This window comes from Miniopterus natalensis, chromosome 13, assembly GCF_054644295.1.
Source record: "Miniopterus natalensis isolate mMinNat1 chromosome 13, mMinNat1.hap1, whole genome shotgun sequence".
In the NCBI taxonomy this organism is placed as follows: Eukaryota; Metazoa; Chordata; class Mammalia; order Chiroptera; family Miniopteridae; genus Miniopterus; species Miniopterus natalensis.
Genome location: NC_142093.1, coordinates 41,252,087 through 41,261,466, shown reverse-complemented (window position 1 = coordinate 41,261,466; position 9,380 = coordinate 41,252,087). Strand labels below are relative to the sequence as shown.

The 9,380-nt window shown below is 43.2% G+C and overlaps 1 long non-coding RNA gene across 1 annotated transcript; it reads left to right on the top strand.

The window, feature by feature from the left end:
• On the top strand, window positions 1–7,506 carry LOC107529228 (uncharacterized). The gene is made up of 4 exons (XR_001602440.2): window positions 1–74; window positions 942–999; window positions 1,957–2,028; window positions 6,699–7,506. It is a non-coding gene; the product is annotated as an uncharacterized LOC107529228 (long non-coding RNA).
• Window positions 7,507–9,380: the final 1,874 nt, after the last annotated feature.

Sequence of the window (9,380 nt, the reverse complement as noted above, 5' to 3'; positions counted from 1 at the left end):
GCTGGGGCCGGGGACGCATCCTTTCTGGGCGTTCGTCGGCCGGGAGGAAGGGCGGGAGCCCCATCCCGGTAAAGGTAACCTGCCTTGGCCCCCGGGCGTGGCCCTTGCTAGTCTTAGCTCCAAGGCCTGGGCTTGCTCTCCTAGTCTCTGCGGGTCCGCGGAGCCGCGCCCTGGGCCCCTCCGCCCCTTGCTGTCAGGCACCGACCCTCTCGGTGCTCCGCCCACAGGAGCAGAGGGGGACTGTCCGTGCTCTTATGCTTTCGCCCATCCTTTTATTTTTATTTATTTATTTTAATATATCTTTATTGATTTCAGAGAGGAAAGGAGAGGGGGAGAGAGAGAAACATCAATGATGAGAGAGTTGTCATTGACCGGCTGCCTCCTGCACGCCCCCTACTGGGGATCGAGCCCGCAACCCGCGCATGTGCCCTGACCGGGAATCGAACCACCTTCGCCTGGATCCTAGGTCTACGCTCAACCGCTGAGCCACGCCCAGCTAGGCTATTTTTATTTTTTAAATATTTGTTTATCTTACTGATTTTTAGACATTAGAAAGGGGGATAGAGAAAGAGGGAGAGAGAACCATTTATTGGTTGCCTACGCACGAACCCTTACCGGAGATCGAACCTTAGACCCAGGCCTGCGCCTGGGCCCAACTTGAACCTGCCACCCCCCTTCTGCTGCAGGACACCACGCTCTCCAACCAACTGAGCCACACCGGTCAGGGCTTCTCCCATCCTTTTAAAAGGGAGGCTCTGACCATGGCTCCTGGAGTAAAATGCAGAGGGCCTGCTTTTTAACATGGGACTTCAGTTTTGGGGACCTATTAATTACCAAAATAGTCTCCCTTCCTGAATTAGTGTTATTTTGGCACAGGAGTAAAAAAACCTACCAGTACCTTTGAACTTTTAACCAAAAAAGTTGCTTTGACTTGTTTCCAGGAATGACAAAGGACATACTGTTGCTTCCTAACAGACCTCATTTGAGAGATCTTTTTCTGTAAGTCCAAATGATTAATGTTGAGACTTTGCTTATATGTGCAGTGAACACTTTTATTCCTCCAGACCTTCCTTTCCTCCACCTGCTACCTCATTAAGTCCCCTTCATTTTATCTCCCAAAAATATTTTGAATCAATTTCTCTCTGTCAGCAGCCTAATACAGAACTTGCCTGATCGATTGCAGTTAGGTCCTCACTAGTGTACGTATATCCATCCACTCTTGTTTCCTTTCAATCCATTCTTCACATAAGAAATCCTTTTAGTAGGCAAATTAGAACATTGCTCATAAACATCACTCAGAAACATTGTTTCAAGAGTAAAAAACTCTTTACCATGACCTTTAAGACGCTACCCTGTCTAGCATCTGGTCTGCTTCTCCAGCCTCAACTTACGCCACTTTTCCCCTCACTTTCTATGCTTCAGATACACTGAATCTACCTTAGTTAATTCTAACTCATCTGACAGAAGTCAGCCAAATACTACTTTTCACTGTGACGCCTAGCATTATTCAGTGAAGTTCACAGTCCCTTTTCTATCAGGTTTTCTTTTTACAATATGAACTCTAAGTTCCCAACTGATCGAATTTGATGGCATCAGTTGTATGGGGACTATAAATAATTGTGAAGTGAAAGAATTGAGTTTAAACTGTGTCAGTTGACAAGTATGTATATGCCACCATAGTATTTAGGGTGGGGCTAGGTTTCATCAGGGATACAGAAGTTCTGGCCATCTCTGGTGTTAGATATGCCTCATTTGTTGAGACCTTTGCATTGTTTTGTTGCCTTGTATCTGTTTTCAAGATGGGGAAACAGGAAGAAGGGAAGGACAGGGAACTAGGCAGGGTTGAATAAGTGGAGCAGCAAAATGCTAAGCAAAGAGTAAAGGGGATGGAGGAATCTTTAGTCTGTGCAAGGGAAAAGGCTCTGAAAATTTGGCTAACAAAAAATGTATTAACAGGCGAAAAATCTCCCAGTTGGACAGAGGATGCCTGGGACTCATTTCATTGCTTGCAATGATCATTTGAGAAAGGTAAGCAAAAATTAATTCAATATTCTTTCAGAAATCTGAATTCAACGTGTAGAATACTGATTCTCAATCCTGTCACACTCCATTTTCTTTTTTTTATAGCACATACTTTGTATTTCACCCTTTGCTATCCTGAAATCAAATTCATAGATAAAGCAACCTACCTCCATACTTGATTTTAAAGGAAAAAATGAGGGTAATGCTCTATATTACAAATTATTATTTATATTATAAATAAAATATTTGTAATAATATAATATAAATATTATTTACATTATATATTATTTCTATTACAAATAAAATATTATTTATATTACAAATAAAATTTGTAATAAAGTAATGTATATTTGTATTTCAATATTTAAATATTTAGGCATGACTATACTAGAAATGAAGAAATAGTCATTTACTTGCACCTTGCATACAAAAAACTGCAAATGCTGACTCACTTAGGTGGGTCATATTGCCTCAGTGGTAGGAGTTTCCATGACAGTAAACAGCTCTTAGCAGATTTTCAAATAAAACCCAGTTCATTCTTTATTTGGTTAATAAGGTGATTACTGTCCTGGAAAATTCACTGTACATTAAAACTGCAAAAAACCCTGTGTGTGTGTTTGTGAAGTGGAGTTAGTTTCTAAGGCTTAGGTAATTGTGAAAAGTTTCTTCACCTATATGACTGTTGAGTAGGACGTTCAAGAGCTATTCAGGTATGAGACCCACTTGTAGGACTGTTCTCTGAATTGGACAAGATGTCTAGCATCCGTGACTCGACCCACTAAATGCCAGTAGAGACCTTTGTTCCCATCATCACAACCAAAAAATGCCCTGGGTCAGCAAGTTTAGGATTTCAGCATGGAAATTCTGAAAATTGTTTTTGTTTGACCTAAGAAAGGAATAGGTGGGGAAAGCATTTGACCTATATAAAAAAGTTGAGAAGAGATTCCATGTCCCATTAACTGCTTAGCATAGCACGGATTAGTATCAGTAAAAGCTCACTTTGAATGCATTGGGAATTTATTTAATTTGTGACTGATAGGTAGGGGTTTCTTTTTTGACTACTATGTCATTTCTCTGCATCTCTGGACTTAAATATTAGTTATTTCATAAAGATAAACATAGGGTTCTTATTCACATCCACCAACATGAAGGATAGTGTTAGACATGATAAATACTTAACAAATCTTTGTTGAGTGAACGGAGTCCCCACCCATATTTGCAATTACCATGGATTTTCTCCTATATTCCTCATCCTCTCTGCAGTTTTTCTAACTCCTCAAGTCCCTACTCTGTGGCCTCTACAAGTGGATTCCTTGCCTAAAAGTACATCAGCAGGAGAGAAAACGAGAAGACTCGTTAGTTTCCTTTCCTCCACTTGCCTCTCAAGTTTTCTAAGTTGTCTCTTTTGCTGCTATACCTCTGGAACACACAGATGGATCACGTGGGAGGTGTTAATTATTTTTAGTTGCAGAGGAAGCCAAACACCTTTGTTTGCTTAATAAACTATTTCAGCATCATGACACGAAAAGCCTCGGTAGATATTTGATGAATTCTTGGGCAACTTGGCTTCATTTTGAAAGCCTCTTTCTTTGAAAATTTGTATCAGAATGTCTTATACTGCGTGTGGTAGTTATTTTATCTGTTCACTTTTATATGTGAACAACATGTTGAACCTGACCTTAATGAAATGCTCTAACTCAGCTACTCCCTGTCTGTGTCTAATTAGCTCAGCCAAGTTGCTACCTTTCATCTAAGTGATGGCTCATGCAGTTTTTCTTTGCCTGCCACATTTAACACAGATACAAGAGTTGTTGCTAAAAGGCTCGTCCTGGGGAACTGTTCCCCACGATACATCAGGAAGGCTCACTTGTAAGGAAATTGGAGCAAGACAGCTGGTGAGGCAAAAAAGAACAAGCAGTGGCAGGTATGGGGATCCAGCTAGTCTAGGGTTTCTAAGGAGTTCTTTGGAAGCAGTTTCTGAGGAGGACATTGCCAGCAGAAGTGCCATCATATAAACACTGCCACCTTCAAATACTTTTCTTTACCGGACTATTCCCTCTGTCCCCTTCCCCTTCTATTTCAGTTATCAGCGTGGCTTGTTAAAAACTAGGCTTCATTTGCTATCTTGTGTCTCATTTTTTCTTCAACACACTATAGTTCTGGCTTCTGTTCAAATCACACCATTGAAAGTCTTCTGGCTGAAGGGACCAGCAACTCCCTTTTTAAAAGGTCTTAGTGTAGTCCGGCTGGTGTGGCTCAGCGGTTGAGCACTGACCTATGATCCAGGAGATCACGGTTTGATTCCTGGTCAGGGCACATGCCTGGGTTGCCAGCTCGATCCCCAGTGTGGGGAGTGCAGAAGGCAGCCGATCAATGACTCTCATCATTAATGTTTCTATTTCTTTCTCCTTCTCCCTCCCTCCCTTCCTCCTTTTTTTTTAAAAAATATATCTTTATTGATTTCAGAGAGAGGGAGAGAGAGAGAGATAGAAACATCACTGATGAGAGAGTTATTGATCGAGCCCACAACCTGGGCATGTGCCCTGACTGGGAATCGAACCCCGATCACCTGGATTCTAGGTCGACACTCAAAGGCTGAGCCACGCCCAGCCGGGCCCTCCCTCCTTTTGAAAACAATAAAGTTATATTTGAGAAAAAAAAAAAGTATAAAAATAAAAGGTCCTAGTGTTCTATTTAAGCTTTTAAAATTTATTTTTATTTAAAAACTCATATGAGTAGTTTAATATTCAAATAGTTCTACCAAGATTACCATGAAAAAGAATAGTCCTCACCTACCACACAGCAGTTTTCTGAGCTGCTACTGAAGGGTGAGATGATCAGAAGTGTGTAGTAGTCAGTTCCCATGGTGGGGAGCCTTGATTAATGGGACACAAAATTCAGGAGGAGCCTGCCAGGCTAATTCCCCCTCCTTTTCCCCTTCTGTGGGCTACTCTCAGGCACGGGTTTTCCTTTCCAGCCTTCCAGAGGAAGTCCAGCCAGCTGAGTGAACACACAGGCCAAACCAGCCCTGTGCCTCGGTTCCAGCTCCATGTGAAGTCCGCCAGTGAGGTGATCCATTGTGTCTAAATGCTTTGCATCTTTCCTTGCTTCACTTTCCTGCTTTCCTCACCTGCATCTCCCGAGTAAACCACCAGCACTTTAATACTTGCTTCAGGCTCTGATTTCCAGAGGTTTTGTTAATCTGTCAGAGTCATAGTTCTGAGTCATAGCTCTTTCCTGATTTGACATTGAGATGCTACACATATTTACACCTTTTAGGAATTCAGAAATGTCAGTTACATCCACGGTAGCAGTTTTTTAAGAAGTACAGGTTATTTGCCCCACCACGTGTATATGGAGTAAGCTGTTATAGTTGAGAGTTAAGTAGTTGAGAAAGAAGCAACCTGGCCCACAAAGACTAAAGTATTTACTGTCTGTCTCTTTATAGAAAACTTTTCTGACCCCTAGTGTATGTAGGGTCTTATAAGCTATTGTAGGAATGTTGGCTTTGGCTCTCAGAAAAATGAGGAGCCCTGGGAGGGACTGAGCAGAAGGGCAAACAGGATCTGACTTACGTTTTGAAAGGATCGTTATGGTGGCTGTGTTGGCAAATTTTAGAGAGGCCAGGGTGGGAGCAGGTAAGCCAGTTAGGACTGTGGTTCACAAGGTACACTGGAGTGCCCCCTGGACACCACAGCAAACTCACCAGGTGTAGCAGGGTATTTTAAATTTTTGAAGGATTTACAGCAGTACTTGACATCTGTTAGATACTGAGTCAGCTTCTACCTGGTGGGGAGTCCAAGTGTCAACATTAGGTCATGCTATATTCCTTTCAGTGTTGTCATATCTTTGTGAAGCTGGGTTTTTGACAGTAGCTCTAATAAAGAGCAAGCACAATTTGGAAATCAGCGTGGTTCAGGAAATGATGCTTGCAGTGTCTGATTTAATTCCAAGATTTGAGATGTTGCACAGTGCCCGACAGTCACACATCAGCAAGTAACTGTGGTTGTTTGAAAGTACAATAAGAATATTTTTCTTTTAATTCATGTGTATTATTTTTTGAATGTCTACTTAGTTGTTGCGTCATTGTATTATTGTACAATGTATTGCTTCATTGGAGCATTTTCCTGAGGCTGTTCTAACAAAAGACCACAACTGGGTGGCTTAGAAAATGCAGAAATACATTTTTTTTATAGTTCTGGAGATGGGAAGTTTGAAATCAGTGTCACTGGGACAAATTAAGGTGTCAGCAGGACTACACCTTCTGGAGGCTCTTGAGGGAGGTTTTGTTCCATGCCTCTTCCAGCCTCTGCTGGCTGCGGGAAGTGCTTGGCTGGTGGCTTTGCCTCCATGGTCACATCACCTTCTCCTCTTCTGTCTGCATCAAATCTCCTTGTGCCTCCATTTGATAGGGACACATGGGTTGCATTTATGGCTCAGCTCACCCTGATAATCCGGGCTAACCTTCCCACCTGAAGACCCTTCATTTAATCACTTATGCAGAGACCCTTTTCTGAAAAAAATAGTAATATTTACAGATTTCAGGGGTTAGCACCTGATCTCTTTGGCTGGCCATTATCCAGCCTACTACAGGCATCAATATTTATTAAATTGTTGGCACCAAACTACTTAATAAATGGGACTATTGTTTTTTATTTTATTTTATTTTTGCCTAGAGGTAAGATACCAAGTGTTGTGTGAATCTACAAGTTTGGGAAATTCTGAGCTAGGAGGCTGTTCCAGTAATCCAGGCAGGAAATGATGGAGACTTGGTCTGGATTGGAAATGGAGGAAAGCGGTCAAAAGTGGACAAATTTTTGATACAATTTGAAGGTAAGGCAGATGGAATTTGCTGATGTTCTGGATGTGTGGTTGGGGGAGAGAGGAGTCCAAGGATTTCAAAGGTTCCTGGACTGAGTAACTAGAAAAATTGTATTACCATGAATGGAGATGAAGGAAACTGTGTATGGACCAGTTTTTTGTATTGTGTGTGTGTGTGTGTGTGTGTGTGTGTGTGTGTGTGTGTGTGTGTGTGTGTGTGTCTGGGGAGGAGGCAGATGGGAGATGCTGTTTTGTGCATGTTTAGAAAAGAAGACAAAAAGAGAGGAATGAAGAAAGGAAAAGGTACACACATATCTGACCAGCGGCTGTGTACAGACCCTCCACCTGCCCCCAAGCTTGGTCCTCCTCTCAGGGTGGCCAGATGGCGCTCTGCCCCCGAGCTGGTTAGGTCGCTGTGCTTTGTCTCCTTATTCAAAATGGTCGGAGCCAATAGAGACGTGAGGTGCTGTGTTGGACAGGAGACCCACAAAGCCTTGTCTGGCGGGTTAGACAGTGGTGATGGTTGCATGAGTTTGTGAATGTACTAAATGTCACTGAATTTACAGTTTAAAACAGTGAATTTTATAGTATGTAAAGTATATCTCAAAAACCTTTTTATAATGCAAATCACTAATTTACCCATGATGGTGATTCCCATCTCTCTCCTTCCCTATTCCATTCTCTTTCATGCCCCCCCACTCTCCCCCACCCTCACTTCCTCCAGCATCTTCCCCCCCCCCCAGGCCTTCCAAGGAGCCCCTTTGAACTGACTCCTGCATCCTACAGCTGTTCCAGTGATGACCCAGTGCACACATGATCCTGTTGCTCTTGCTCGTGGGAATGGACTCTTCCAATGGATTTTTCTCATGGGCTTGGCTTGATGGCGGTGTTTAGACAAGGTAGCACACATGGCCCTGGTCATGGAGGAGGCCCTGACTGGCCCCTTAAGTTAATACTTATAACGGCTTCTCCTCAAGTTTGATGTCATCTACAACTAACCTCCAGGTGCTGTGCTCTGAAAGCCAGGCTGGCCACCTAGAGACACTTGCAAATACTGAGGACTTCGGAGACAGACCTCCAATTGAGACTTTCCTCCACCACATGCAGTGTGACCTCAGCACATTGCTGAACCTCAGGACTGAAGTGGCTCAGTGATACTCGCCTTGTGTGATGTTGTAATGTTGTGAGGTTAAATGAAGTAATGCATTAGTGGACCTGGTTCATAGGTGTTGAGTAAATGGTGATTTAAATCCCACGCCCTTGTCTGGGTAGGCCCCCTACTGCAGCAGTTCACTTGACTAGGCCCCTGTTATCAGCTGCCCTCAGGATAACTTTAAACCCTTGTCAGTCGTCTGGTAGATTCCCCTGATTTGTACTCACCTTCCCCAACTACAATCCTACCTGGTGAAGGCAACCCAAACCTTTTGGAATCTGTTTTCTAAAATAGTTACCTGGTGGTCATGAGACATAAGACCAGCCTCCACGAGAGACATTTTCCATTTTCCCTTTGGGCCTTTCTAGCCATAGACAAAATTCCTTCCTTTTTCCTCAGTCTTACACCTTGTCCCTCATTCACCCAACTTCCAATTTCTTGTTTTCATGCAGCTTCTGATCCCCACCCCACCAAAGAAAAACCACAGTTAACAGCATCTCAAACCTCAAAAGGCTTCTTTATTATTCATCTATTAATTCTATTACATTTATTTATTCATTTTTATTAAGCTTTAAAACATATCAGAATAGAGAAATTTATATCTATGGGAAAACAGCAGGTATCCAGAGTGGCACCAACAATCCCAGCATCTCTTATATTGCATAGTCGCAGTATCAAGAAATTTCCATTTCTTTTTCCCTCTCAGTGAAAGACTGCGCTTTCTCCAAAGAGCATTTGGCAGAATTCTCACACTGTAGTTGAGCCTTTCTCTTTATGGTCTCCTGCTCTGACCTCTGCTCGTTTGTGATGAGTGTTGACATGACTGGCCCAGGAACATCGGGTTTCCTCCATGGAGGGGGTTTGTGGGCAAAATCTTGGAGTAGATACTGGTTTTGAGGCTTGGGTGAAGTCCAGGGCTTGGTCACAGCCATGCGAAAAGGTTCCCACTGGAAAGAAGTGCAAGTAGATGTTTTGTAGGGTGGAGGCCTAGAAGCAGCGGACTGAGGGTCACTAGACCCGTTAGGGTTGGTCCAACCTGGTCAGGTTGGGTTGGTTGAAATTTGCTGAGCTGGTCTGGCAGGACCTGTCAAAGATGCAAGAGCTGGCTGGGATAAATTTACTGTAGTATGTTGAGCTGACTTAGAACTGGGCTAGGCGGGGTTGGTTGAAATTGGCCGAGCTGGTCTGGCAGGACCTGTCAAAGATGCAGGAGTTGGCTGGGATGAATTGACTGCAGTAGGTTGAGCTGAGTTAGAACCAGGTCAGGCAGGGTTGGTTGAAATTGGCCGAGCTGGTCTGACAGGACCCTGTCATAGATGCAGGAGTTGGCTGTGATGAATTTACTGCTGTAGGTTGGGCTGAGTTAGAACCAGACTGGGCAGGG